We start from the raw sequence: 27,919 nt of genomic DNA on the forward strand, positions 1-27,919 counted from the left end.
CCACAAGTATTCACGTTCACTGCCGCCAGACACATGAGTTCCTCCATGCTTCCTACCTCCTGCCCCTGTCAGAGCCTGGGACCACACCAACAGCCAGCCAAGGCCACCGCACTGCAGGAGTCATGACACCAGCCTAAACCCCTGCTGCTGACCCCATCACCATGCACACCCTTAGGCTAGCCCCTCTAGCTGTACACTTACACATTACTGGCTTGACACACATCACCAGCCTCCAATCACCCATGTCCTGGGCTGCCATTGCCATGGCAGAAGTGTACACCGATGGCCAAGGTCCCACAGATGCAGCTCTGTCTTCTGTCATTGGCTCCCCGGCAGCTGAGCAATGGCATGGGCCCATCCCAGCCTTCATCACTGGCCTTGGCTTCTGTGCACCCACAGTGAGGCCCTGCAACCACTGGAGTACATGCTGACAGCCAGGGTCCCCCAGCTGCTTGTAGGCCCAGATGCAGCTCTGTCTCCAGTCACTGGTCTATACATCTGGGCTCCCCTGTAGCTGGTCTCTCTGGCTCTATGCCTGCCCTTGCCCTGCCCACTTCCTGATACTGACCTCTATTGCCATATGCCTGGGGTGAGACTCAGAAGCCAGGTTAGTGCACATGGACAGACAGGGCCCCCACAGCTGCCAGTGGACCTGCAGTTGGCTCCAACTCTTCCTGCTTGCTCTGTCCTCCACCACGACGTGTGTGTTTGCAGCTGACCCCTGCCACTACACAGGCACTGCAAATGGCCCTGTGGTTGAGTGTGTGCACACCATAGGCTCTGGCCACCACTGCTGACTGCTCTGGTCCCCAGTGGTTGGAACTGAAGGCACCACTGAGGACTTCAAAAGTCTTTGCAGCCTCTGCAGAGCCCACAGTGCTCGCCAAAGACCATGTGGTTGTCAGTGCCATGGGCCTCAGTGGCCTGAGCCAAAGAGACATCATTCCCCCCAGACCTGGAGCCACCATGCACACACACATTGGGGCCAGGGTCACAGCATGCTCTAGGGTGTCCTTACCTGTAGGTCAAGGTCTTTTCTTACTGAAGTCACTCCATAAACTTTGGAAGAGATGATTGCTTCTTCAAATGCATAGACACCTATGCAAGGCTACAGGGATCGTGAAGAATCAAGGAAACATGACTCCATCCAAGAAACACAGTAAAATGCCAGTTACTGACCCAGAGAAATGGAGCTACAGGAATAGTTCAACAACAAATGCAAAATGATTGTTCTAAAGATTCTTAGAGAGCTACAAGAGAACACAAACAACTTAATGAAATCAGAAAAACAAGAACAAAAGGAGATGTTCTCCAAGGTGATAGAAAACATAAAAAAGAACCAAACAAAAATGTTGGAGCTGAAGAATATAATGAATGAGCTGAAGAATTCCATAGAGGACTTCAACAACAGACTTGACAAAAGAGAAGAAAAAATCAATGAGCTCAAAGACAGATCATTTGAAATGATCAGGTCAGAGGAGCAAAAAGAAAAAAAGGAAGGAAAAAGAATGAAGAAAGTCTACAGGATTTAAGGGATTCCATTAAAAGAAATAATCTACACATCATTAAAGTCCAAGATGGAGAAGAAAAGGAGAAAGGGGTGGAGAGCTTTTTCAAAGATATAATGGCTGTATTTTCCCAAACTTTCCCAAACCTGGGAAGAGATTTATACATCCAAGTTCATGAAGCTATTGGTCACTCCAAAATTTCAATCCAAAACAATCTTCTCTAAGATACATTATAAGAAAAGTGTCTAAAGTCAAAGACAAAAATAAATTTTATAGCAGCAAAAAAAAAAAAAAAAAAGATCTCATGAAAGGGAGCCCTCATAAGGCTATCAGCTGATTTCTCAGCAGAAACCTTGCAATCAAGGGGAGAATGCAATGTATATTCAAAGTCCTGAAAGGGAAAAAACCCTGCCAATCAAGAATAATTTACCCAGCAAAGTGACCCTTTGAAAATAACAAAAGCCTAGGTAGTTCATCACCATTAGACCTGCATTACAAGAAATACTGAAAGCAGTTCTTCAAGCTGAAACAAAAGGGCATTAATTACTAACATAACAACATATGAAAATTTACAGCAGGTATAGGTAAGTAGTCAGGTTCAGAGTACTCTAATAGTGTAATATGGTAGTGTGCTAACCACTTAACTATAGCATAAAGGTTAAAGGTCAAAAGTATGAAAAATAGCTATCCTACAATAATTTGTTAATGGATTCACAATATGAAAAGTGTAAATTGTGACATGAAAAGCGTAAAATACAATATATGAGGGGAGAGTAAAAGGTTAGCGTTTTTGTATGTGATGGAGGTTAAGTTGTTATCAGCTTAAGATAATCTGTTATCAGACAGAGAAAGACAAATATCACATGATATTGCTTCTATGTGGAATTTAAAAAATTGGTACAAATGAACTTATTTACAAAACAGAAATAGAGTCACAGAGGTAGAAAACAAACTTATGGTTACTGAGGGGGGGACAGAGAGGGATAAATTGGAAGATTGGGATTGACATATACACACTACTATAGATAAAATAGATAACTAATAAGAACCTACTATATAGCACACAGAAATCTCAATACTCTGTAATGACCTATATGGGAAAATAATCTGGAAAATAGTGGATATATGTATATTTATTGGGCCAGCCAAAAAGTTTGTTCAGTTAATGAATATGTTGTTCAATAAAGTTCTTGGTGAAAACGAAAAATGCGTCTTTTATTTTTACTTAAAACTGAATAAACTTTTTGGCCAACCCAATAAAACTGATTCACTTTGCTATACAGCAGAAATTAACACAACATTGTAAATCAACTACAGTCCAATAAAAATTAATTAAAAAATAAACTGTTCTATGTAAAAATGTTTTAAAATTTTTTATTGCTCTATTTATTCTCTCATAGTGGCTTGTTTTCTTCTGTTTTGTTTTGTTAACTTTTTATTTTAGAGTTAATTTTTAACTCATCTAAATCTTTGGGAATCCGTATCACCTGCATTGAGGGTGGTTTCCTCTAGGCAGAATTTGTTTTTGTGGTGCAAACACCTGAGAAGCAATGGGATGGCTGCTGATAAGTACAGGTTTTGGGGGGTACGAATTGTTCTAAAGTGAGATGGCTGTGGTGATTGTATAGCTCTGTGACTATACTAAAAGCCACTAAATTGCAGACTATAAAAGGGTGAATTTTATGGCATTTGAATTATTATCTCAATAAAGCTGTTATACAAAAATGAGCTGGGGAGCTTGACTGAACTCTACCTCCTTGAATGTTTCTGCCAAGGAGGTCCCTGGGGTCACTGGGAGTCAAACTTTCTCCCAAAGAATGACAAAGTAACAGAATGTACAATGGGAAAATACAGTAGGGCAAAGAGTGTGCCCTCTACTAATAATTCCACAGGGAAAAAGGAATGAAGGCAAGTTCAAAGCTGGGCTTCCTTATCAGCAAGTAACGTTGTAATTCCTTATCAGCAAGTAAGGTTGTAATTTTCCACCAGTGTTTACCAATATGTGATCATCATCTTTTTGCCAATACTTCTTTATTTGGTGTAATATTTTCAGATTATTGATTTTTAAAAATGTATTTTCATTGTTTTTTAATTTGAGTTTCTTTGATTACTTTTGTGCCTGAGAGTTTTTCCTGTTAGCTATTCTTTATATATTTTTTTAAATTGCCTTTTCAAACTTTTACTCATTTTTTTGTATAATAAAACTTTTTCTGTTACTAAGCCCTAGGAGCATTTCATAAATCAATGATTTTAATCACTTGTCACATATTGCATATGTTATATTCTAAATTGCTGCTTGCTTTCAATTTTGTTTTAATGTTTTATGACTTCTATTTCAGATTTTATTTATAGTTCTTTATCACAGGAAACCACCAGTGTTTAATTAAGTAGGTAAAACCCCTAAACTATTTCTTTAAACAATAAATCCAACAGAGCCATATGAGAGAGAAGGGAAATGGCAAAAAAACCCAAAAACTGAATAAATGCCTTTTTACAACTAGAACAGAGAAACTAAAACTTATTTAGTACTGCCAGGCTCACAAATTATTCAATAAAATTACAGATTTTAGAGGTAACATTTACTTGCACAAAACTTAACAGCCATCTCTGATGTAGCGATTGCAGTAAGACAACTTTGCTAAAATAATGTTTGCAAGGGCCCTTTTAGGGTGCAGTGGAATATATGCTTTTCTTTAGTTGCAGGGAAATAGAAATACTTTTATTCTTATTGGTCTTTTTTTTTCCCTTTTGTCACTAATTTTTAGAAGAACTACAATGGAAAGACTAAGAAAAGTAATCATTAATTATTACGAAGAGGAAAATAAAAAGAATGGGAAGCTTAATGAATACAGTACGAAAAAGAAAATGTGGAAAGAGAATTTAAATACATGCAGTGGGGTTCATATCATATTCTGCATCTGCATTAGTCAGCCTGGTGTCTGACTATCTACACTGGTAGGGCAGCATCCCAATACCTAAGATAGAAAATAGCCCATGAAGCAATTTTCAATCGTGAATGTTTTTGAAAGATTTGATCATCGTATCCTTTCCTGCTCAGAGATCCTGGGGAACAACTTCTAAGAGGGAGAAGAATGAAGGAAGTGGCCCAGAATAGATGCCTGGGGTACCAGTCATGATGGTGTGGGGAGGGGAGTAAGGGGAAGATGAGGAAAGTCGCCAGACTGGCAAAAATTAAAAGTCTCAGAATCCTAACAGTTGATGAGGACACTGATCAACAGGAATTGTCCATGTGGCTCGGAGAGAACAAACTGATGTTTAGGAAACAGAGTTTAGGAAACTCTGCTGTATCCAAGGAGTCTGAGTATCATCCTCCCTTGAGCAGCAATGTCCCCCAGACCTGTGTTCAGCCAGCAAAATGCATTCGCTGAGGACAGATGCCAGTCTCCATGAGGAAACAGCTAGTCGCTAATCCTTTGAGGAAATTTATTTCACAGAGCATGACACTTCAACACGACTCTTAGTGACATGGAGGGAGAGAGATTAATTTTGTTATGAGAGCTTGTTGTTAGAAGACTCTGTTTTTTTGTTTGTTTTTTGGTCTCACTTACACTCTTACAAACGGACTCAAAGAAATCAACTGCTGAGATTTCAGATCTGATACCCTATTGTGAAGTGCTTGGAGCAGCTACCAGGTCTCACCTCACATTTTCTATCTCAGCATCTCGTAAACTCCCAGGCATTTTTCAAGGACTCAAAAAGAAAATGTTGAATAAAAGGCTTTTAGAGGACAGGTTTACACAATCATTTTGCAACCCCAAAGCAATAAAACCCCACAGATTTTCTGGAACTAAAATATAAAATTAAAGAGATTGCACATAGTACAATCATTGTAGTATTAACACAATGTGCCGTAAATATTTTACACTTTTTCTATGAGTAATTAATGACCTTTCGAAGTTTCTGCATGATGCCTTGCTGTGAAATAAGTGATTTGGAATCAATAGTGTATTTTAAACCAACACAGTGAATATACTTTATATTGTAACAGAATGTGTTCAGAATGAAGGGAAATTTTGCGCTAGATTTCCTCCCAATGTAACTTTATTATGTGAACCTCTGTTAAATGGCTTCAGCTTGTCAGATTCGTAAAATGTCAGGTCTCTGCTTTAGGAATGTCTCTGTAAACACCCCATTCATAACTGCACTCCTCGTTCGTCTATTCTCCATGTACCTTACATTATATTACATATTGTGTATTTGTTTGCTTTATCTCTCCTCTAGTGAAATGCCACCTCCTTGAAGGCACTGTGTCAATTGTGTTTGTTGATGTATCTCAAATTCTGATAACGGCACTGATGTAAGAACTTACGCTCCCTGCTCCTTCGCAATACACCTCTAAACTTGCCTCTTTCAGGGGCTGGACGTAGGGACCATGGCCATCAGCTCCCCGGGCTCTCAGCTCTGAGGTTTTGTTCTCTCTTAGCCCCCATCTGTACCAGCTGTGATCTTTCTCGGTAATTGACAGTTGCAGTGCCTGTGACGCTGGCGATCGTATTTGCAGCTGCTGACCTCCACCGAGCACCAGCTTGCAAACCCTGAATGCCAGTGCTTTTCTCCCTCTGGGTGCAGCAGGAGAATTCCTTCCACTCCTTCTGAGTAGCTCAAAGATAATTCTAGCAGTAGAAGAGTGTCCTCCACCTATTGTTCAACCATAGCCCTGGGGAGGCTGGGTTAGGGCATAACTAAGCACAGCTTCATTGACCCCGAGAGACCCCATCTGGCCCTCTGAGCAAGATATTTTGATACACAATGATTTTCTCCAAGAGGTGTCTCTGTCTCCCCATGAATCTGGCATTTCTAGAAGTTGTCTGGCTGCCAGATGTTCTATGTTTGTCTACACTCAAACTCCAAATACATCCCATTATCACAAATTACTTGCCATTGGGTTTCTGGACCCAGAGGATGTGATTGGACACAAAAATTCCGCTACAGTTAAGGATTTCTTAAATGTTCCCCGGCAGCTCGGAGCCTGCTCTGCCCTACAGAAACTGGGAACACTTGGATGCCTTTAGGGCTTGCTCCACACAGCAGCAAATAAGGGGTTCATTCAGTATCAGCCCAAACAGTAAAGACGTGGGATCACAATCACAGAGAAGAAAACGTCAGGCCAGCCTTCGGCTTCCTCCGTAATTGGTCCCCCGGGAGGAAATGTAGAATTTATATGAGCAGATATAAATGGACTTAGTCTATGGTGGGTCCAACTGCCACTGCCACGAGGGTTCTGTAAGAAATCCCTTCCATTATGTCCGTGTTTGCATCCGCCAGCAGGGATGTTTCCTTCAGTGTTTATTTCCTGATACTCACTAGCCTAGGTTTAGTAACTGTCCACAGCAACACAGAAATAACATTTCTAAAGCAAATGCATGTGCTGACATGCTTTTAGCATAGCAATAAGTACCTTGTATATTCATTTTAAATGTGAATGTGCTAATTGTAGAAATTTAAAAATACAGTATAAGAAGAAAACGATTTCCCAGGTGCCCTTTAGCCATGCAATCAATGTCAGCCCTTCATTACATTCCTTTCCGTTCTCTCTAAATATAGTTGTAGAGCATTGCTGTTATCATGCTTGAATAAAGTTGTGCATCTTGCTTTTCCACTTGGCAAGCTGAGCTCAGTACTCCATGTGATAAACATTTTAATTGGTTGCATATTACTTCTTTGGCCAATTCTACCAACATGTAATTGAGTAGCCCCTCACTTGGGCAATCTTTTCTTTCCAGTTTTAATTTTTAGTGTTTGATACTATTATTGCTATGGTCTGAATGAATACCTCCCAAATTCATTTGTTGGAATCTTAATGAGGATACCAGGTGATGGTATTGGGCGCTTTGGGAAGTGCTTTGTTCATGAGAGTGGAGCCCTCATGGTTGGCATTAATGTCTTATAAAAAAGTTCCAAGTATATATAATCCCTATAATATAAATGTCCCTTGGTCTTCTTCACTGTGGGTAATTCAGATCCATATGACTTGGATGGGACAATTGTCTTAGTTAAATACTAATTATTTCTTGTCTTACACATGCCCAATGGGACTTATGCACAGTTGAGGTAATGCCCAAACCAATGGTGACAATTCATGTGCATTGGGACCCTCTTTTGTTCCAGCCACTATGAGGGTCCTGACAAAAAAAGCATTTGTGGTCGTGTGTGAGAGCAGACAGTAAAACCAAAAATTTTAATAAAATGTGATGACTGCCATTAGATGCAAGAAGAGGAACACTTGCCAGTTCTCTGGGTGGGAGGTGAGCTAGATGTAGTTTCTGAATAGTGATAACACCTCTGTGGGATCTGAGGGTCCAGCTGTATGGAAAGGTGGGGAGGCAATTGGTGAGCAGAGGTACCTTCCCGCAAAGTTGCCAAATAGGACCCTGCCTGCCTTGAGGGCGGGAGATTTTTCTTCGGTCCCTTAGCATCTCTCGTGGTGCCTGGCTCCAGAGATTCCTGATACGTGCAGAGTAGATATGCGAACAGATGGATAGATACACGGTAGATAGGTAGACAATAGGTAGGTGGATAGGTAGACGGATGATAGAAGAATGGATGGATAGATTGAGGGATAGTTGCTAGATGGATGGATGGATGGATTGATAGATATATGGATACATAGATGTAGATAGGTAGACAGATGATAGATAAATAGAGAGATAGATGATGGATGAATGGATGGATACATCGATACCTGAATAGATAGATAGATAATAGATAGGCGCATACATATATAGGTACATAAAAACACACAATACATACATAGATATAGATAGATGATAGATACAGAGGCATAGATACATAAAGATGCATTGATACATAAAGATGTGAGATGGATAGAGATATAGACAGACATAGAGAGATAGATTGAAACACAAATATATTCGTAGATCTATTGATTAATCAGTCTATCTGTGTATGGATAGCTAGAGAAATAGAATGATATCTATGTATATCTATGAATATCAGTATCTACATAGATAGATAGGTTATAGGTAGCTAGCTAGCTAGATACAATATTTGTGGAGAGAGAGAGAGAGAGAGATTTTCACCTTTCTAACTTTAGTGTAATCCTAGAGCAAATTATGTGCTCAACGTATGCCTGATGGTTAAGAAGATGTTTAGTCAGTGGATGCTAGGTCTCTACATACACCTTGCGATGTGGGTTCATGCAGTCTCTTCCTGTAGCACCGGCTTCATTCCTAGGCTGGCACGGTGCCAGGAGTCACACTGCGGCGAGCTGGCTCCCCCAGGGCAGAGGGAGCAGCAGCCTAAATGGTCTAGGTCACCTACTCCAAACTGCTTTCTTTCACATTTGTTTCTTTTTAATACAGATGAGACAAAATCTGTACCCTTTCCTCATAAGCTAAGAAGGACGCACTCTTTAGGTTCAGAGGCAAATTAGATGGAAGTCAAGAAGACACAGGGACAATCATATAATTCACAGTCAATAGGATCACTAGGAAAATACAATCTCTCTTTGTTCTTTTCCTTTAGAAACCTAGTTGCTATAGTTTAAAAAGTGAGTGTGTCAGGAAAACCAGCTTATTAAAATGCATAAGGCTAAGCTTGCCTGACTGTCACCAATAATCAGAGTATTTTTTATCTGCGGTGCATATCACAATCTCATTTTTACAAGAAATGTGGTCCTTCTAAGTTTGGCAAATATGAGAATCGCATGCATTTGATTTCTCCATCCCTGGCTGGCGTCCTTCCTGTCACTCACCCACCCGGCTGTCCGTGGGCAGGACACTGTCCCCTGCCTCTGCCTTCTCTTCCCTGGTTCTCCTCACAGGCCATCTGCCCTGTTGCACCCTGACAAAGGGCTTCACTAACCACCGTCAGACGGATGGATGCCACTTCTAACATGCCCAGTCGCCTTCCTCAAATAAGATCAAATACACTTAGTCCCTTGTTTCCTGCTATCCCTGTTTTGTGGCTTGAATGTGGGGCTGCTTTCCCCTTTGAGCACTACCTGTGCTTAATTTGAATCTCCATTTACTTTCCTCCCACTCTCTTACCCCAGAGACTTTCAGAAAGTGAGAAAACTGTTAAAGATTTTGAAATGCATACACATGTCTCCAATCTGTTGAAATCCTGTTTCCTGACATAAAGTCAACCTAGATAAAGAAGTGTATTAGAAATGTTTGAAAAGATGTCTTTACAGTGACAATGTGGATTTGATTCCATGAGTGGATGCCTGAAGTGGTGTTTCAGTTATTTATAATAATAGCAGTTACATGAAAATTAATGATTGTGAGAAAACAGTGATCTTTTTAAATTTTTTATTTATTTTTTGTCTGAACACAAAACGATTGGGATATCTCCACAGATTTACAAAAAACTTCTTTCCTAAAACTCAATGCATGTGTTGTACGTAGACCTTCCTCCTCAGGGACCCTGGAGTCTGCTCTCCCTGACCTGTTCTCTTATCTCAGAGCCCAGGTTTTGAGCCTCTAGAGGGGGATGTGACTGCTTCCGGGCAGGCTGCCCTCTCCGCTTAGCCCCAGGGAGTCGCCTGCTCTAGGATTTCTGCCCTGCCCCTGCAAGGCATTTGGATTTTTGACCCTGGTGTTGTCTGGTCTGGTCTTGTGGAATTGCTGTTTTCTCACATGAAGGAAAGATGAGTTGATTGTCTCAGAGGACTTCTGTTCTCTGTCTGGATTCTCATTGTTGTGAAGGATCACAGCAGGGTCTGGGAATTCTGAACATGTAAGAAAGCAGAATTTTAGAATGTAAGATTTGCATCTTCTCCTAGAAACAGCTAGCTAACAGGAGCTTGAGAGACCAATTTACAAAATACAAAACAAAAACCATTTTCTTTTCTCCAAGGGGACACAACAAACTTAAACCCAGGGCTTTTAAAAGCTTCTTTCAGTTTGATAAAGGGGAACATGGAAGAAGATTATAGAGAGACGGGGAAGAAAAAATCTAACCCAGAGATGTTGTATTATTTAGTGGATTTGCTAGATACCTCTTATTTTCTGGAGGTGTGTATATCCCAAGTGCTTCTATTCTTTTTTTACTTTTCTGTAGCAATAAAGTGAAAAAAAAATCAAATCCCCAAATCATACCAACACACTTACTTTACTATTTGAAAAATTAATTTGGGAAAAGGAAAAAGAATCATATATATGATATTAAAAATGTTTTGTTTAAATGCTGGAGAGGATGTGGAGAAAAGGAAACTCTCCTACACTGTTGGTGGGAATGTAAATTGATGCAGCTACTATGGAGAACAGTATAGAGGTTCCTCAGAAAACTAAAAATAGAATTACCATATAATATAGCAATTCCAGTCCTAGGCATATATCCAGATGAAACTCTAATCCAGAAAGTTACATGCACCCCTATGTTCATAGCAGCACTATTCACAATGGCCAAGACATGGAAACAACCTAAACGTCCATCGACAGATGAATGGATAAAGAAGGTGTGGTACGTATATACAATGGAATATTACTCAGCCATAAAAAAGAATGAAATAATGCCATTTGCAGCACCATGGGTGCAACTAGAGATTATCATACTGAGTGAAGCAAGTCAGGAAGAGAAAGACTAATATCATATGATATCACTTATATGTGGAATCTAAAACATGACACAAATGCACATATCCACAAAACAGAAACAGACTCATAGACATAGAGAACAGACTTGTGGTCGCCAAGGGGGAGGGGGATGGGGATGGGGATGGGGGAGGGATGCACTGGGAGTTTGGGGTTAGCAGATGCAAACTATTACATATAGAATGGATAAACAACAAGGTCCTACTGTATAGCACAGGGAACTATATTCAGTATCCTATGATAAATCATAATGGAAAAAAATATTTAAAAAAGAATGTATATATATGAATAACTGAATCACTTTGCTGTACAACTGAAATTAACACAACATTGTAAATCAACTATACTTCAATTTAAAAAATGTAAAAATGTTCTGTTTAAATGTTTAATCATGATGAAATCTCCAAACCATCCAAATTGACACATTTCTATGTTAAGAATATTTTGTTATAAAGTTTAACCAATGAGGGGAAGCAAGAAATGGCACAGTTTGGCAAGTGTAATCAAAGCACATTTGCAAGCGTATTGTAAAGGCTATAGCACATGTACAGCAGGAGAAGGTGAGCTCCCATGAGGACAGAGCTGTTGCTATGTCTGTAATGAAAGGGGCCACCTGCCCTGTGAGATTTACATCTAATTCTAAAAGAAGTGTGGACTCATTGAAATCAAGGCAGGAAACACTGCCAAAGTAGAAAGGTGTACCCAAAATATCAATAATCTCAGTCATTTTCTATACTTTATTAAACTATTTTCTCTATATATAGTTAATTCTTTTACTAAACTAAATAAAGCCAAGAGCACATCGTTTTTACAATTTATATTCCAACTTTTCACTTGCCCTTGTTTCATGAACGTTTTCCCAAATTTATCAAAACATCATTCTCAGTGGTTACCTTGTAGCCCACCCAGTTTACACACTCTTGCCAGCCTTTCCATACTTGTTGGATATTGTATGAGTATGCACACATACATGCCCACATAGATATTTTAAAGGTGGCATGCTTATCTCTGATATTTGGAAAGCATAGAAACATCTAGAAAATAACGTTTCTCATTGTCTATCCATTATATACTATTATTTTTAAAAATTATTTGCCATCTTTTAAAAAAATCCTCTAAAATTGATTTTACATAATAACAGTTATTTCCCATGTCCTCAAAATATATTTAAACACAATTTTATAGAATATGTATTATCCAATTGTTAGAATAAATCATAATTTACATAAGTATTTTCCTAGCGTTGGGCCTGGCTTGTTTATGATTTTCATTACTGTAAAAAATTTTCTTGTCACACATGCCAGATTTCTAATTTTTTTAAGGGCCTGATAACTATGAACAAACACATCCGACAGTTTGTACATATTCACTCTGCAAACGAGGGTGAATGTAAGGGTGCAGATTTCACTCCATTCTGAACTACAGACAAATATGGGTAAAGGGAATGAAGAAACAAACATACTACAGATTTCTTTCAGTTTTCAGCCAATACCCTAAGAACTACTCAGGATATTTTCAAGAAGGGAAAATAGGATAATTTGTTAAGAAAGTAAAAGCACTTCAGCAAAACAGGGTTTTTGTAATTTGAAACAAACCCTGAGACGTCAAAGCAGTTACTCATTTGAGTCACAGGAGACAAACCGGGGTGGGAAGGAGGGGGCGTCCCCAGGCTGGTCGGGGGTGCTTCCCAGTGGAGTGTCAATTGGCCTCCAAAATACAGGGCAGCAGGACCAGCAGAGGCACCAAGCAAGATGTGCTGGCGGGTGATGGGCTGATTGGGTCTGCGGGTCCTAAGGGCACGAGGTGGGGTTTGGCTCAGAGGCAACTTTTCCACTGGAAGAGAAATGTGCCCCCACGTGTGACAAGCAGTTTGGCTGCCTCGCCTGGCACTGGCCGACGTCATCCCAGGGGCTAGAGCCAGCGCCTAGAAGGGGCCACCAAGACCCAAGCAGATGGTCAGAAGCCCCACAGAACCGTGGCAGTTTAGGGGCAGGACCCCTTCTTAGTAGGAGAATAATTATCACCGAGGAATCAGGCAGGAGATCTCAGTGGCACTGCTTATATCAATGCGATGGGCAGTGCTCACGAAAATAATCAATAAACAATCTATAATAGGAATAGAAAGTTTTATTTGTGCCACGCTGAGGACTAAAGCCCAGAAGACAGTCTCTCAGATAACTCTGAAGAGCTGCACCACAGAAGCATGGCTTTCAGCACAGTTTTATATCTTTTCTGAACAAAGAACATCAAACAAGTCAGGGATACATTCCTTCGAGGTTTCAGAAAAACAGATCAGCAGGTACACAGTGAGTCAGTAAGGCCTTGGCTCCTGGGAAGGGAGGATCATCATCATGGGAGGACCAGAACTGGCGTCCCAGGAAGGGAGGCAGTTAATCCTTATTTTTGTCACGGACATGCTTTATTTCTGGCCAATGCACCCTTTTCTTAATAATTAAAGCAGATGTACAGTGAGTGTCTGATAGGCCACAGACAGACATAATATTCAAATTAACTCTAACCGCCAGAACGGCGGCCCCATACCTCAATATGGGAACGTCCCTCTTATCAGCAGGAAGGAGGCTGGAGTGCAGGAGGCCTGCCCCCTACTCAGCGCCCGGCCCCTCAAGGCTGGCTGGGGTTGGTGGGCTCAGCTCTAGGGGAAGCACAAGACAGTCCCTGGCTAAAGCTTGGAGGGGACAGGTGCCTGAGAACAGCTGTCCGCCAAGCCTTCTCATCCTTGTTCTCAGCAGGCAGGGCGATGAAAGGAAAGTGTTTATTCAAAACGTATACAGAGGGTTACACTGCAGTCACATTCTCCATCCTCATAACTAAAGAAACACCTTTTGCTCGCACCCTGTGGAGACTCTAGAATGTTGTCTAATATAGTAGCCGGAAACCCTAGACGGGTATTCAAATATAAATTAGTTAAAATAAAGTGCAACGAAGAAGAATCCGTCCCTCCTTCACAGCAGCTGCATTCCAAGGGCTGGGCGGCCCCCATGGCTCGTGCTACTGTGCTGGGCGGTGCTGGTGTGTCCACAGCCTCAGGGAAGGTCTGCTGGACAGCACTTCCAGACCCTGTGATGATGACAGCACAGGGCACCTCTTGGTCCACACTGTGAGCAAACGCTCCCTCATCATCCTTCTTTTGCCAAGAGGAGGTGCTCTTCAGTTCAAAGCACATAGAAATGGTACAGAAAGACAGAAAAGCATTTGTACTGAGGAACAACAAATGTCTCTGAAGACCAGAAAAAAGAAGAGACGCTTTACATTTTTGGGAAGGGTGTTTCTAGGTGGAATTTTATAGTCAGGGGATTTCTGAGAATTTAGGGAAGGAGCCTTCACCTGTAATCCAGTCAACGCTTAGGAGTGTCAGGGGGCTGTGGTCCTCCTGGGCCAAAGAAAACACCTCCTCCTCCTGTTGACGAGGGACTTGTAGGTCATACCTAAGAGCTGTTCTCCTGTGATCACAACATGACCAATACCGAAACCTGAATTGATTGTGTGAGGCCACTCATTACAACCCGACTCCCCCTTTGCAGCTAGGGTTTGTCCTGTGATCAATGCTATTTTTCTGATACAGGTTTCATTAGTATTTAGGTATGAGAACACCCATAGGTCAGGAGACAGTTGCCACTGAGAAGATCGCTTTAAATAATTATATTCACAGTTCCCAAAACGAGGGGTCATGCCACACCCTGGGTGGGGGGCACACAGGGAAGCATCAGGGTCAGTCAGGAGGCAGAGGGAGGGAGGGGAGAATGTGCGCAAGGGCCTTTATGGTGGTTTCTGTGAGAAGAAACAGACACAGGATAAACAGGCTGGTTTGAACAATTTCAGTGGGCTCTGGGGCTCAGGGACTGCCCTAGTGTTCTGGTACCTGGCCCTGGGGTAATTAGGGCAGGGGGATAGTGGCCCAGAGTATGAGAGACTGATAGAAGAGGTGGTTGAGATGTCAGCTCTGCACTGGTTGGTGTAAACCTGAAAGGTGCCGGGAACTATCCTACCCTACAGCGCAGTCAAAGCATCAAAATACAGGAAAGAAGACATGGAGAATACAGTTGTGCGAGGGGAAGACAGCTGTGGTGATTGCAGAGATTACTGTTCTGGGGACACAAGTGTTTGCAAAGGTTCTAAAAAGAGAGAGAGAGAGTTATCTGTTGCTATTCCGCATTTGTGATGTATGGGAAAACAGCAGCCGTCTTGTGACCATGAGGCCCCAAGAGTTAGGAGGAATAGCAAATGCCAAAGATAGAATAGCAAAAAGATGAAAAATCTGAGGACTTGAAGGTACATTTACATAGCTGAATCAATCTCAGGGAAGCCTTTACTTCTTTGTTGCCTCTTCAGTTAGAACAATAATGCCTATTTCGTCAAGTCACTGTTGAACAGGGTTTTTGTGCTAAAGATATTCCTTATATTATAATGGCAACATTTCTATTTCCATTTTTCCCTCTCCACCCTATTTAATGTAGTCCCCCCATCCCAGGTCTTCCTGCCTCCCTCCTGTCCCCCTCCTTCCCATCCCCCCCCAGCACTTCTATAGCATACAACATTTTATACTTTTTTGTTTATTATCTTTCTCACCCACTAGTATGTAAGCTCCAGGAGGGAAGGACTTCTGTTTGTTTCATGCACCTGCACTTGATGGAAAGGACCTGGAACATAGCAACCACTCAATTAATATTTGTCACATTAATGAATAAAGATGCTTTATTAATGACATCAGTAAACATTTGTAACAAGATAGTGTTCTAATGATATCCCAGTGCAAATATCTTTAATGGCAAGGGAAAACGTGTAAATTGAATTGCAGAAGTTCAGAGCTGAAACAGAAATTAGAAAGTTAGATATTTTCATGTGGGAAAACAAAGGTCAAGGAGAGATGTAACTTGGAAATGGTCATACTTATAGTATATGAGCTAAGTCTGATTCTCCCGAGTCCAAATATAGCCCGGATGTTAATTAATCAAGTGCTTTCCTTAGTGTTAATAGCTTACCAACTATTTCAATTTACATACTTATAGGTTGTGCCGTTTGCAAAAGCCAGTATTCAACCTTTTTTTTTTTTTTTTTTTTTTTTTTTTTTTTTTTTTTGCGGTACACGGGCCTCTCACTGTTGTGGCCTCTCCCTTTGCGGAGCACAGGCTCCGGACGCGCAGGCTCAGCGGCCATGGCTCACGGGCCCAGCCGCTCCGCGGCATGTGGGATCTTCCCGGACCGGGGCTCGAACCCACGTCCCCTGCATCGGCAGGTGGACTGTCAACCACTGTGCCACCAGGGAAGCCCTATTCAACCATTTTTGACTTAACAATGTTAATTCTACTTTGCTCATCCTTTTAAGCTGTGGTTTTATATCTTTATTTTTGATCAATATTTTGAAAATATTTCTTCATAAAAATCTAAGTCCTCAAATACTGAAAGTCTCTATTATATCTATTTGTTTTGAAAGACAGTCTCTATTTTTCATAAGCAGTACTATACTTAAAATACATAAATTAAAATTTTAATGACTAAAAATAATTGCTTGAAAAATAACTAATTTCATTTGTTCTGGAAGTTGGAATTAGATTTAATTTTTTTTCCACCAATAGAAAGTCTGCAATTCAATTTCAAAATAATACAGGCCTTAAACTTCCTATAATTTTGTAAAACAATTTTCAGTATTTATTACAAATAAACATCGTGGTGCCAGCTACAAACTGGCACTTGCCATCTCCCTCTACAAGGGTTAAATCACGTGCTGCGGCAGCTGCTGACTTTCAACACCCCCTGAAAGGCATTCAGGTGGAGAGCAGAAATGAGGCACTGTGCTCTGGGGAAAACTGGCAGAACACATCTTCAGACAGTTAGATTAGTTTCAGATTTTATGAACCTAATTCTTGCACCTCTTCATGTCTAGAAAAGCGCTGAAATCCCTCATGGTGATGTCTACTCCTCACGACTAAGAGTAACCTTCTGCAGAAAGTATGTGCTTGAGTGCAGGTACTCCCCCTTCACCAAAATCACACGTTTACTGACCTTCTCCCCTGCCTCTCTGGAGCAGTTTCTCAGAGCTGAGATGCTGTCTCCTGGGCTATAGTCCTCATTTTGCCGCCAATAAAACTTAACTCACAGCTCTCATGTTGTGCATTATTTTGTCAGTCAACAATGGTTTAAATACATTTTTCCAGTTTCAAGAACATTTGAGTTTTTAAGCCACTGAGCCGAGGTTATTTAGTCATGCAAGGATGCTAATTAAGCCCAGGGGGAGGGTGGATCTGATATTTGGGTGAATATTTTTATATTATCCAGGGAAACCATTGATTAAAACTCCATATTAGCATTATTTTCTTAGTTCACTGATGCTGATATTTAAAGTGTTTGCTAAGTTGCACAGTATTTTATTTAACAGAATCATCTATTAAGGAATATATCTTATATTTCCTTGGCCAAATTATCACACAGAAGCAGCGTAAGCAATCTGGCCTCAGGAGATCCCCAGTGATGGATAAGGCAGACTTGTCAATAAGGTATAATGAACCATAGAAGAAACAACTGATCATTTCATTTAACTATTTGATTTAAAATATGCACAAGGCACAAGGCTCCCTGTCACATACGCAAACACTTCCCACACGCAGATGACTCCTTAATTAGGTGTTCATAGAGGCTTTTGTAAAATTAATTTTTATTGGTGTATAGAGTTGTTTTACAATGTTGTGTTAGTTTCTGCTGTACAGAAAAGTGAATCAGTTACATGTATACATGTATCTCCTCTTTTTTGGATTACCTTCCCATTTAGGTTACCACAGAGTATTGAGATTTCCCTGTGCTCTACAGTAGGTTCTCATTATTATCTATTTTATACATTGTATCAGTAGTGTATATATGTCAATCCCAATCTGCCAATTCATCCCACCACCCCCCTTCACCTTCTGGTATCCGTAAGTTGGTTCTCAACGTCTTATAGAGGTTTATTTAAAGGCAGGGATTCTGCTAGACACTGAGACACTGGGTCCTGGAGTCGAAGACCTCAGGAAGGGGGGTAGAGGGGGGTGCAAGCACCGTGGTCCACTTCCCCATCATCCCATCACACCTTCACTCAATGTTTGTAGTGTGTGTTGGCATAGGGGTGTCAACAACACGAAACTACAGATAAGTGAGAAGTTAGGAGCTTTTGCAAGGATAACCCTGAATGGGTCCTATGCTATCGGAGGTGTATTTATGGGGCTGGGGGTGTGATGTGGAAGGTATGGGTGAGGAATAGTGTCCGGGAGGGCTAAGTCGGGGGAGGTGCCCATTGAGTGTGTCCTGAAGAACGGTGAACATGTCCTGGCAGAGAGAACAGAGAAGAAATAGAAGGAAGGGCAGGTGCACAACAGGAGCACAACAGAAACAGGTGAGAGAGGAGAGGAGGGGTGTCATCCTGCGGCTGGCCCTGGGGGGTGGGGAGGGATGGTGAAAGGCAGCCTGGGGAGGGAACCAGAACTGGGTAATGGTGCCATACTTGTTACCATAGAAACCGCACCGGGAGCAATGAAACGTGGGGAAAGGGCTGCTCAGGGGAAGCAGAATTCATGACAAAGTGACCTTGCCCTGGACCTGTCCTCCTGGGCAAGGGAATGAACCTCTGTTCCTCGGCTTCCCCAGGGGAATCTTTTGTTTGTTTACCTGAAGCCCATTGCAGGGTGGAGACCCTCAGTGAAGAGGGGCTTGGGGGAGCTAACATGGGATGAGGGGTTGTCATGGACCTGGAGATGATCATGCTCAGTGAGGTGAGCCAGACAATAACAACTATCTTACGATATCACCTGTATATGGAACCTAAAACAATAATACAAATGTTGTGTCAAATGAACTTATTGACAAAACAGAAACAGACCCACAGACGTAACAAACTTATGGCATTTACCAAAGGGGAAGGGGAGGTATAAATTAGGAGATTGGGATTAACACATACACACTGCTATATATAAAACAGATAATCAACAAGGACCTACTGTATAACATGGGGAACTATACCCAATATTTTGTAAGAACCTATAAGGGAAAAGAATTTGAAAAAGAATATATATGTATGTATAACTGAATCATTGTGCTGTACACCTGAAACTAACACACAGTGTAAATCAACTACACTTAATTTAAAAAATCGCGCTGTGATTCGCCCATGCTTCCCCACCCTTGGACAGACCACGGGGTTATTAAGTTCCCCCAGTGGCATTTTCCATTGCAGGTGAGTTTGTGAACTAAGTCTTTTCTTCCCAGGAGTAATAGGAGCCGTTCCGCTTTTCAGGTTAGGGGTACATCCTTTCCCCTGTGAACACGTGAGCCCACCTGATGTTCATGGTCATCAGAGCCTGGGAGTCCAGAGCAGAGCCAGTTACTGGGAAGGATGATGAATAAACTGAATGTCCCCAAGTGTGTGCCTTTCCACCAGGCACTTTTGTTGGAAAAAACCCCCCACTGCCTCTGTGCCCAACATTCTCTTTTGATTTGCTCATATATGATTCCGTGGGCACTAAAAATGGAAACAAAAATAAAGTAAGTGAATGGTATGAAATGCAGGGAATGGTGCCACTGAGGAAATAGTTTGTGGGAAAAGAGGTCCTTGGGGCCTTTGGCAGGCTTGCTAAAATTCAGGGGCACATTTCACCAAGGGGGTTGGAGGTTGAGGCCAAGTTACTGCAAGGCGGTCCCAATCCTAGCTGCCGGCCCAGGAGATCTGGGCAGATACATACTTGGGGGAGAGACTTGAAGCCTGCGAATAACTCACCTGCAGTCTGTCCCTCCAATAATAAGAAATAGCATTTTATTGCATTTTTCTCATTTGGGGTTCATGACACCCTGTACTTGGAGGCCGCAGTGCTATCCCCATTTAATAGCTGGGGAAACAGAGGCTAAGGGAACAGAGGCAGACTTGCTCAGCCCAGGAGCTGGCAGACGGTGGATCCTGAATGTGGATTTACAGCTTCTGGGCCAGCACACCCAGGGGCTTCTAGGGACACCACTCTCCTTCTGGGGGAGCTTTTGAGGCCTCTGCAGTTATGGTCACTGAGTGGTGACAACTATCAGATTGTGGGGAATCCTTGGGAAGAAGGTCCTGAAAGAGGGGGCATGGTAGTTTGGGAGTGGGGAGCTGGGCGAGGCTCTGTGAGCCCAGAGGCCACTAGCGGAGCACATCCGGAAACCGGCCTCCAGCTGAGGAGCAATGCAAATTCAGCTAATTTTAAAATGCTAGAATCTTATGGCACCCAAGCAGGAGCAGAGATGTATGCAAGAGACAAGAAAAGGCAAAGGGAAATAACACGCTTAGCATCCTTGGTATCACACGCCTACCCCAATCCCCTTAAGAGTTGTTTACCATTTTAATGTCAGCATTGATTGACCAATTCAACAGGAGTTTCCTTGCAGAACCGGTGATTTCAGGCCGGTCACAAGCCCGTCGGTTTTGTCTCCACCAGCCCTGGATGGGTTTGCTGGTCTCCCAGGGAGACTGGCAGTTACAATATACTCCTAGTCCTAAAGGACTCTCTCTCTCTCCTGATTTCTCTTTGGCTTTTATCACTACTTGAAGGTGAAATATTTTATAGAACGTTATGTACAGTATGATTCCATTTCTTTAAAAACACGACACAATAAAGTGGCCCATAAATGCATAGAAACTATCTGGGAAACTCTGCTAACTGGTTCCCTCCATGACGGGGAGGGGTGCTGATTGGGGAGGGGTGCTTTGACTTTTTATTTTATATGTTTTATTCTATGATTTTTTAAATGCTTGAATTACTTTCACCATGAAAAAATATGTTATGCAATAAAACTAAAAGGGTGACTAAATATGTAAAAATGAATAAATTAAATTTTAAAATACAAAACTCTAGTTTCAATGTTTTTCATTTAGATTTCAGAAAATTACAAAGTCCTTCTCTGAGTGTCTTATGATATAGACACTTGGGTTCCCAGGAGCAGGTCCGGTCAGAGTTCTGCATCCAGGTTGGGGATTTCCTGAGTTAAATTGTTTAGAAAATGAGCTCTTTTATGTGTCTGTGCTCTGAGGACTTAAAAATAACTTTGATATATTCCCCCTGCCCCCTCTGCTCCAGTCACGTGGATGAACTAAGAGGCATCCTTATGCAAAGGATGCAATTTGAAATGGCCCTGCGGTCTGGTCCATATCTCAACGTAGGAATTTTGACTGGCTGGGACCTGCCAACTACAACTAAAACACACCAAATGTGAGAACATGAGCCTAATGGGAGATCCCAGGACATAATTTTCAGTAGGAAGAGGTTGGCTACGTTCCATTTTTAGTACCAAAGATCAAAATCAATGGACTCTGTAAAAATACTATTTTCTTCCCAGAACAAAGGTACAAATATTGTGTGTTCGTCTCACTAATGAACAGTTTAAAGAAAAAAATAGTTTTTCTTAGCCTGATATATTTCTTTAACTTTGTCCTCTGCAATAATTCCAGAATTTGCCCATTTCCTGCATAATTGTTAATGCAAACAAGCATTTTGTTCTAGGAGATGACAATGCCACAACAGTGCCATGCCTTACTCTAAAGAACCCAATGGGACAAATCTGTTGCGGACAAGAGTCCATCATCCACAGCTGGGACACATGCTGCACACAAGCTCTCAGTGACCAGCCACACTGTTCAGGCACCTTTATTTGACATTCGATCCCAGGCATTGCAACCATTTACTCAACCAGGCAATGCATTTTTACGCTTGAGGAAATGCTGCTTAAGTAACTTATCCAAGGTTTCCAGCTAATAAAAGTGGACAGAATGGACATTCCGACCCAGGAAAGCTGACTTGGAGACCATACTCTGTGCTGAAACCCTCATATCTCTCTTAATTCTCACGCCCCTCTGTATATATGTACATCAAAAACTCAAAAGCGTTAATGCACTGTGGTGTCCTAAATGGGAGGGAAATACAAAAGGGAGGGGATATATGTATATGTACGGTTGATTCATTGCTGTGCAGTAGAAGCTAACACAACATTGTAAAGCAACTATACTCCAATAAAGATTAATTTAAAAAATAAACTGTAATTTAAGAAGTTAAAAAAAAAAGAACAAACTCAAAAGTGAAAATGAAATAAAGCCACTGGCTGCATGTTTGAATGACATGCAGTGAGAAAACTTCTTGGAGATTTAAACGATTGAGATTCATGGCATGCGAGGATGCCTGGTAGAGCTGTCACCTTCAATAGCTTGGAAATTGCTGGCTGAAATTGTAGCTGCAGTGGAAGCAGTTGATAATAGGAGAGTTTTGTTGTGTGTTTGTTGCTGTAAGCGGTATTTATTTGTCAAGGTATTGGAAAGAGTAAGGGGAGAGGGATGAGAGAGAGAGATTGCAGAGAGAGGGAGAAGTCTCAGGAAAGAATAACTGATTTTCAAGCAGAAAAAAACCCAAACGAACAGAGAAGTCTAAAAATTTGTAGCTTTAGATGGTGGGAAAAACCAATTGCTGGGTAGTTCCCATATTAAGGCATGAGTCTGAGAAAAGGCCTTGAATGACAAAGACCTGATAAAACCTCTGCAGGCTACAAGGAATCAAGACAAAAACCTCATTACCAGATTGTCGACAAACTCCCTACATCTTGCTGCAGGCCACTCTGGTGTAGCCTGTAAGTTCAGAGGGAAAATCTGGCAGCAAGAAATCAAAGAAAGACAGCAAATTTGAGAACTATCTCAAAAAGAATGTGGAGTATGGTTATTGACACAGAATTGTTTGGAAAATACTGAATTCTCCCAATTCTGATACGCTTTTGTTTCCCCACATTTTAGCATGTATAAAATAAGGAACAGATGTCAGTGTATAATTGGCTTTTTTTTTTTCATTTTCTTAGTGGTACATAAAATAATGATGATTCTTACAACAGATGACAGGGCAGGATTATCTAAGGGAACTGTGTGGAAAGCAAAGGAAAACAAGAGCAAAATCAAAAAAGAACAAGCCTAGCGCTGGAATAAAAATGTCTTTGACGGTATTGACTGGGTTGCAAAGCTGTGTGCCCTCTGACACCCACGTACAAGGGGCCCAGGGAGAGCATGGAAAGGGCAGAATCTCCCAGGACAGAGAACGTGTCCCAGAAAGCTGCCCCGAGGCTTTTGCAGATGCTGGAGCAACCACAGGGGCCGGATCGCATGACCCCTGGCATCAAACTGCTCTAAGAGAATTTACACAGAGCTAAGCGGGTGTGAGTCATTGAGCAATTCCTTTCACTTACATCACTAAAAGGCCACAGCGTGTTTTAAGTCCAAGCACAGCATATTTTCCCCTAAATTCAAACCTCTGCGTTTGAACCTAGTCATATCATCCAGTCAACAGCTCAGGGTCTAGAGTGGGCAGCAAACTCAGCGACAGCGTGTTGGTGTCTGAGGGGAAAAGCCTCATTTGCAGGTAACATCTGCTGGCCGGGCTTGGGCCTCCAGAGAGCACTTTTCATGGAGGCCATTAAACATACAAATGGTTCCTAAACTCCAGCTTATTTTGTGTCTCACGTCAGCAAGCTGGAATCATCAGATGCTTTCTCTGTTCAGCAACACTGGGCACGGAGACAGGTGAGTGCTAAACTGGCAGTGCTTTTACTCTGAAGAATAAACCCCTACAGAAAAGCTCAGTCGTTACCTTTGTGGATTTTCCTATCATTTTTTGAGGGTTTATTCAAAATATAGAAAATGTATTTTTGCATGTTTTGAATGATGCTAGATTCATTTGCATGACAGTTTCATTAAATATAAATAATTTCCTCGTACATTCTCTCCCTCCCCCCCAACACAAAAATTACAGCACAGTCATTCAACTCAGAATAGGGAAATGTCAAAACAAATTTCAGGATCCAGGATCGTTTGCACTGCCTGTGAATTAACTATTTTTAGCCTAAGCATAAGACATTTTTAGTGGCTGAAGTCAGCTGATGTAGCCTTGTTCGTGTGACCCAACTGAGAGATGAAGTTGGCTGTGATTATGGGCCCAAATATATACATTCTAACTTAGTTTATTTAATGCACGAGATGCCTGACGACCAACGGTAACATTTGTTTGAAGTTTTCAGAACTCACAAAGGATTTTCCCTTTTTAATTGTCTTTAAACTTGAAGCAGACTTAGATTAACTTCCAAAAGATTGGAGATGTCTCTTTTAATTCAGTAGCTAAACTCCATTTAAGATGATTTTAGGTCTTGGCATGATTGCTAACAGGACCTTAGAAATCATCCTGGAAACATCGTTCGATTCCCCTTTCACGTTGTGTCAAGAGTTGTCCTCACTGACTTTCATCTGTGTTTTGTAAACACAGATTAATTTTATCAGGACCTCTTCTTACGGAGTTGTTAACATGCTTTTATTTCTTTTGGAAAGATGATGTATTAACTAATTTAAATGTGGAAGTAGAGTCAACTATGTTCTCAACAGAATGATAGTCCATACTCCAATTTCATTTTATTTTACTTCATTTCATTGATTCTTATTTACAGGGGAGACTAGACACCTTCCCAGCCATGAGGATTCTAAATTAGTAGTTGAATGTGAGCATCATCTCAAACTCCAGGTCGATGACATCCTAAATCAGTCCAGACTAAAGCTCATTCAAGCTAAATGACATGTCTCATAACTGGTTTTTATCTTCTTTGCTTATGAAAGCATCTTTTAAAGATGTATGAGTGAGAAGAGAAATGAGCAGAGCAAGAATCTAAAGACATCAGGGAAGACAGCAAAGAGAAGAATTAACCAAAACCATGAACTCATACACTTTTTCCTTTATAGTTTTATTAGTTTGTAGGAGTTGAACACCTTTGCAGTTTAGGGTGATAAGAAAATGACTGCTCCACTTTATCACAAAAGATGATTTCTTGTTAATTTCACACTATGGGTCTTCAATTTTATGAACAACATATAGTTTTTTATATATACATATTTTTATCTATTTATTTGGTTGCACAGGGTCTTAGTTGTGGCAGGCAGGCTCCTTAGTTGTGGCACATGGGCTCCTTAGTTGTGTCATGAGAACTCTTAGTTGTGGCATGCATGTGGGATCTAGTTCCCTGACCAGGGGTTGAACCCGGGCCCCCTGCATTGGGAGTACATATTCGTAACCACTGGACCACCAGGGAAGTCCCAACAACATATAGTTTTAAAACATCATTTTTTAGCCCTTTTTCTTTGGCCTCACATCTCTTACTTAGTAGTTTCTTCCCCAGCTTGAGTATGGTTAAATTCATTATTTTATTTCTATAATTTGGAGGATGCTGGATTTCATATAATCGATGTGTAAATAAATCCCTGCCCCACCATTTGCCAGGTGAATGAAATGGGAATAACAATGCCTACCTCATGGAACTGGCTGAAAGAGTTACTAGTATGATGTAAGGAAATCCCTAGCACACACAATGTCTGGTAGACAGGTGTCTTTCACAAATATGTGTTGAATTAGAGAATCTCTTCATGAAATTATTGAAAATTCATATATACCAAGGTTACAGACTCAGATCACATAATTAGGTGCTGGAGACAGGATTTGAACCCAGGTTCTATGGCATGGTTCCAACTACCTTTACGAGCCCAAAGATGTCAAGTCAAAACAGTAATGAAACATACACGATAACGTATTATATGTATTATGCTTATAACACTGTATTCTAGAATTAAAATTTTCTAGGAGAGTCAAACTTAAATGTTCTCACTAAAAAGAAAAATAATTATGTGAGGTGATGGAGGTCTTAAATAGCTAGATGGGAGGAATCCTTTCATAAGTTATACATATCAAGTGATCACAATGTATATTTTCATATCTTACAATTTTATGTGCTTATTGTACCTCAATAAAAATTAAAAAATAAACCTTAAAAATAATAAAGCTATCCGAATGTTTCCCATCACATTTGACATAATATTCTACCTTTTTGCCCAGATTTACACAGCTCTGCATGCCTCCCCTTGCTACTGCTCCAACTTCATCCCACAGCAGCCGTAAGCCAGCCACTGACACACCAGCCATACGGGCTTTTTGTATGTGGAATTCTGTGTTTCCGAGGTAAGGGCTTCATACTTGGAGGTGCTCCCAGCCTGGCATCCTCTTTCCAATGACATTCACACTGCAGGTTCCTTCCCAACAATCAGAAATCAGAGACAGCTTTCTGGCCAGATGGTCCCTTCTTACCAGATAGCACCATCTTTTAGCTTTCTGATCAATGAAAGAAGGGCATTATTTATGTATTGATTCACTTACTTCCTCTCTGTCTGACTTGAGAGGATGTATATTCCCCAAGAGTATGATTTCTCATTCAACATTATTTCTTCAGTTCTGGGTACAGAGGAGGCTGATGATGAGAAACCACTCCAAAAAAAATGTGTTGAATTGAGAAATGTGAGACAGTTATTTGAACAGCATACAAAAAAGTAATTTGGGAAGAATGCACAATTTGCACGTTAAATCTACCTTCATTCTTTACTTATTAGTACATTAAAATTAAAGTAAGTTTTGTAATGAATTTGATCACAAACACATACAAATGTGAGGCACTTAATTATATAACAGTACAGCATTGTGTGGTGGTTTTAAACGCTTTAAGATCTGTTTTTATTATCCTCATCAAAATGGAAACGCAGAATGAAACAGTACTCATGGGAAACTCACAGAACTTAGGGAAGGTATCTATGGATTTCAGGTTTTTTTAACCTACACAAGTGTTGAAGAAGTTGCACGGTTTCAGATGTGTTTCTGGGTGCAGGACTGTGAGATTGGTGGTGATCTTGGGACCCCTTGATTCCTTGAGAGGCCTGAACCAAGGAGCACGTTATTTTCTCCTTCAGCATCTTAATGAAATCGTCTGAGTGCAAAGTCATTCTCCTGTTTGATAGAAGAGTTTAGTACAGTTAGGAATTTTGCTAATTGCCAGGACTGAAGTCTAAGGTTCCTGACTCAGTCATAAATATCTATGCCAATAACTTACTTTCTGATAAAAGCAGATGGATTTGATTTTGCAAAAACCTGGATGATTCACTATTAGATATAATTGCTATTGTGCGAACAAAAGAAAGCTGCATTTCCACAGTAAGAGGAAAAGGGTGCATTTCCTTAGCGTTGATAAAATAGCATTCAAAGGATTGACGTGCGATGGTCATATAATGCCTTTGGTAAAACTGGCCACCCTCATGGGAACTGAATACTGATAATGAATTCCACTGTCGCCGTCACTTAGTGCTTAGTACAGGTACATGTCATTGTGTCAACAACAGATGATTTTCAATTTAATTGTCCCACATCTTCTATAATTCTAAAGATGATGTTTCCATAAGAAGAAAGGAAATTATAAATAACCTGCAAAATTAAGGCCCCAGATTTTTATTATGAATAATTCATTGTCATTATTCTATCCCACCATTTTTATACTGATCCTTAGGAAGTTACAGCTAAATTTTAAACTATAGAAAAGGACGATAGAACTATTAGACATCTGGCATGCTTTACTTTTTTATGAAACTTGACTTTATCTCAGAAGAAACAAACTCATAGAATGACATTTTGTTAACACAAAATCCCTGCTTGCTTGAATTTGCACTTGTTAAATTTTAACTGAGCTAAAAAGAGAAATCTTTCATCATACCACTTGCTGCCAGGCCTGTAACGAAAGACACCCTGCTGGTTGTAGCTCTAATAATAAACTTTCTTTCATATGGGCCTTTCAAAGTTACAGGGTCACAAAGTACCTGGAAATAAATCTCAAAAAGAACAGCAAATTCTGGAATCGCATCCAAATTCTTTATGCCTGTGACTATAACAGAGTTAATAAGTTGTAGATGTAAGTGAATAACTGCGAGCAGACCCAGAGGTGAGT

Source organism: Tursiops truncatus, chromosome 9 (assembly GCF_011762595.2).
Source record: "Tursiops truncatus isolate mTurTru1 chromosome 9, mTurTru1.mat.Y, whole genome shotgun sequence".
NCBI classification, from domain to species: Eukaryota; Metazoa; Chordata; class Mammalia; order Artiodactyla; family Delphinidae; genus Tursiops; species Tursiops truncatus.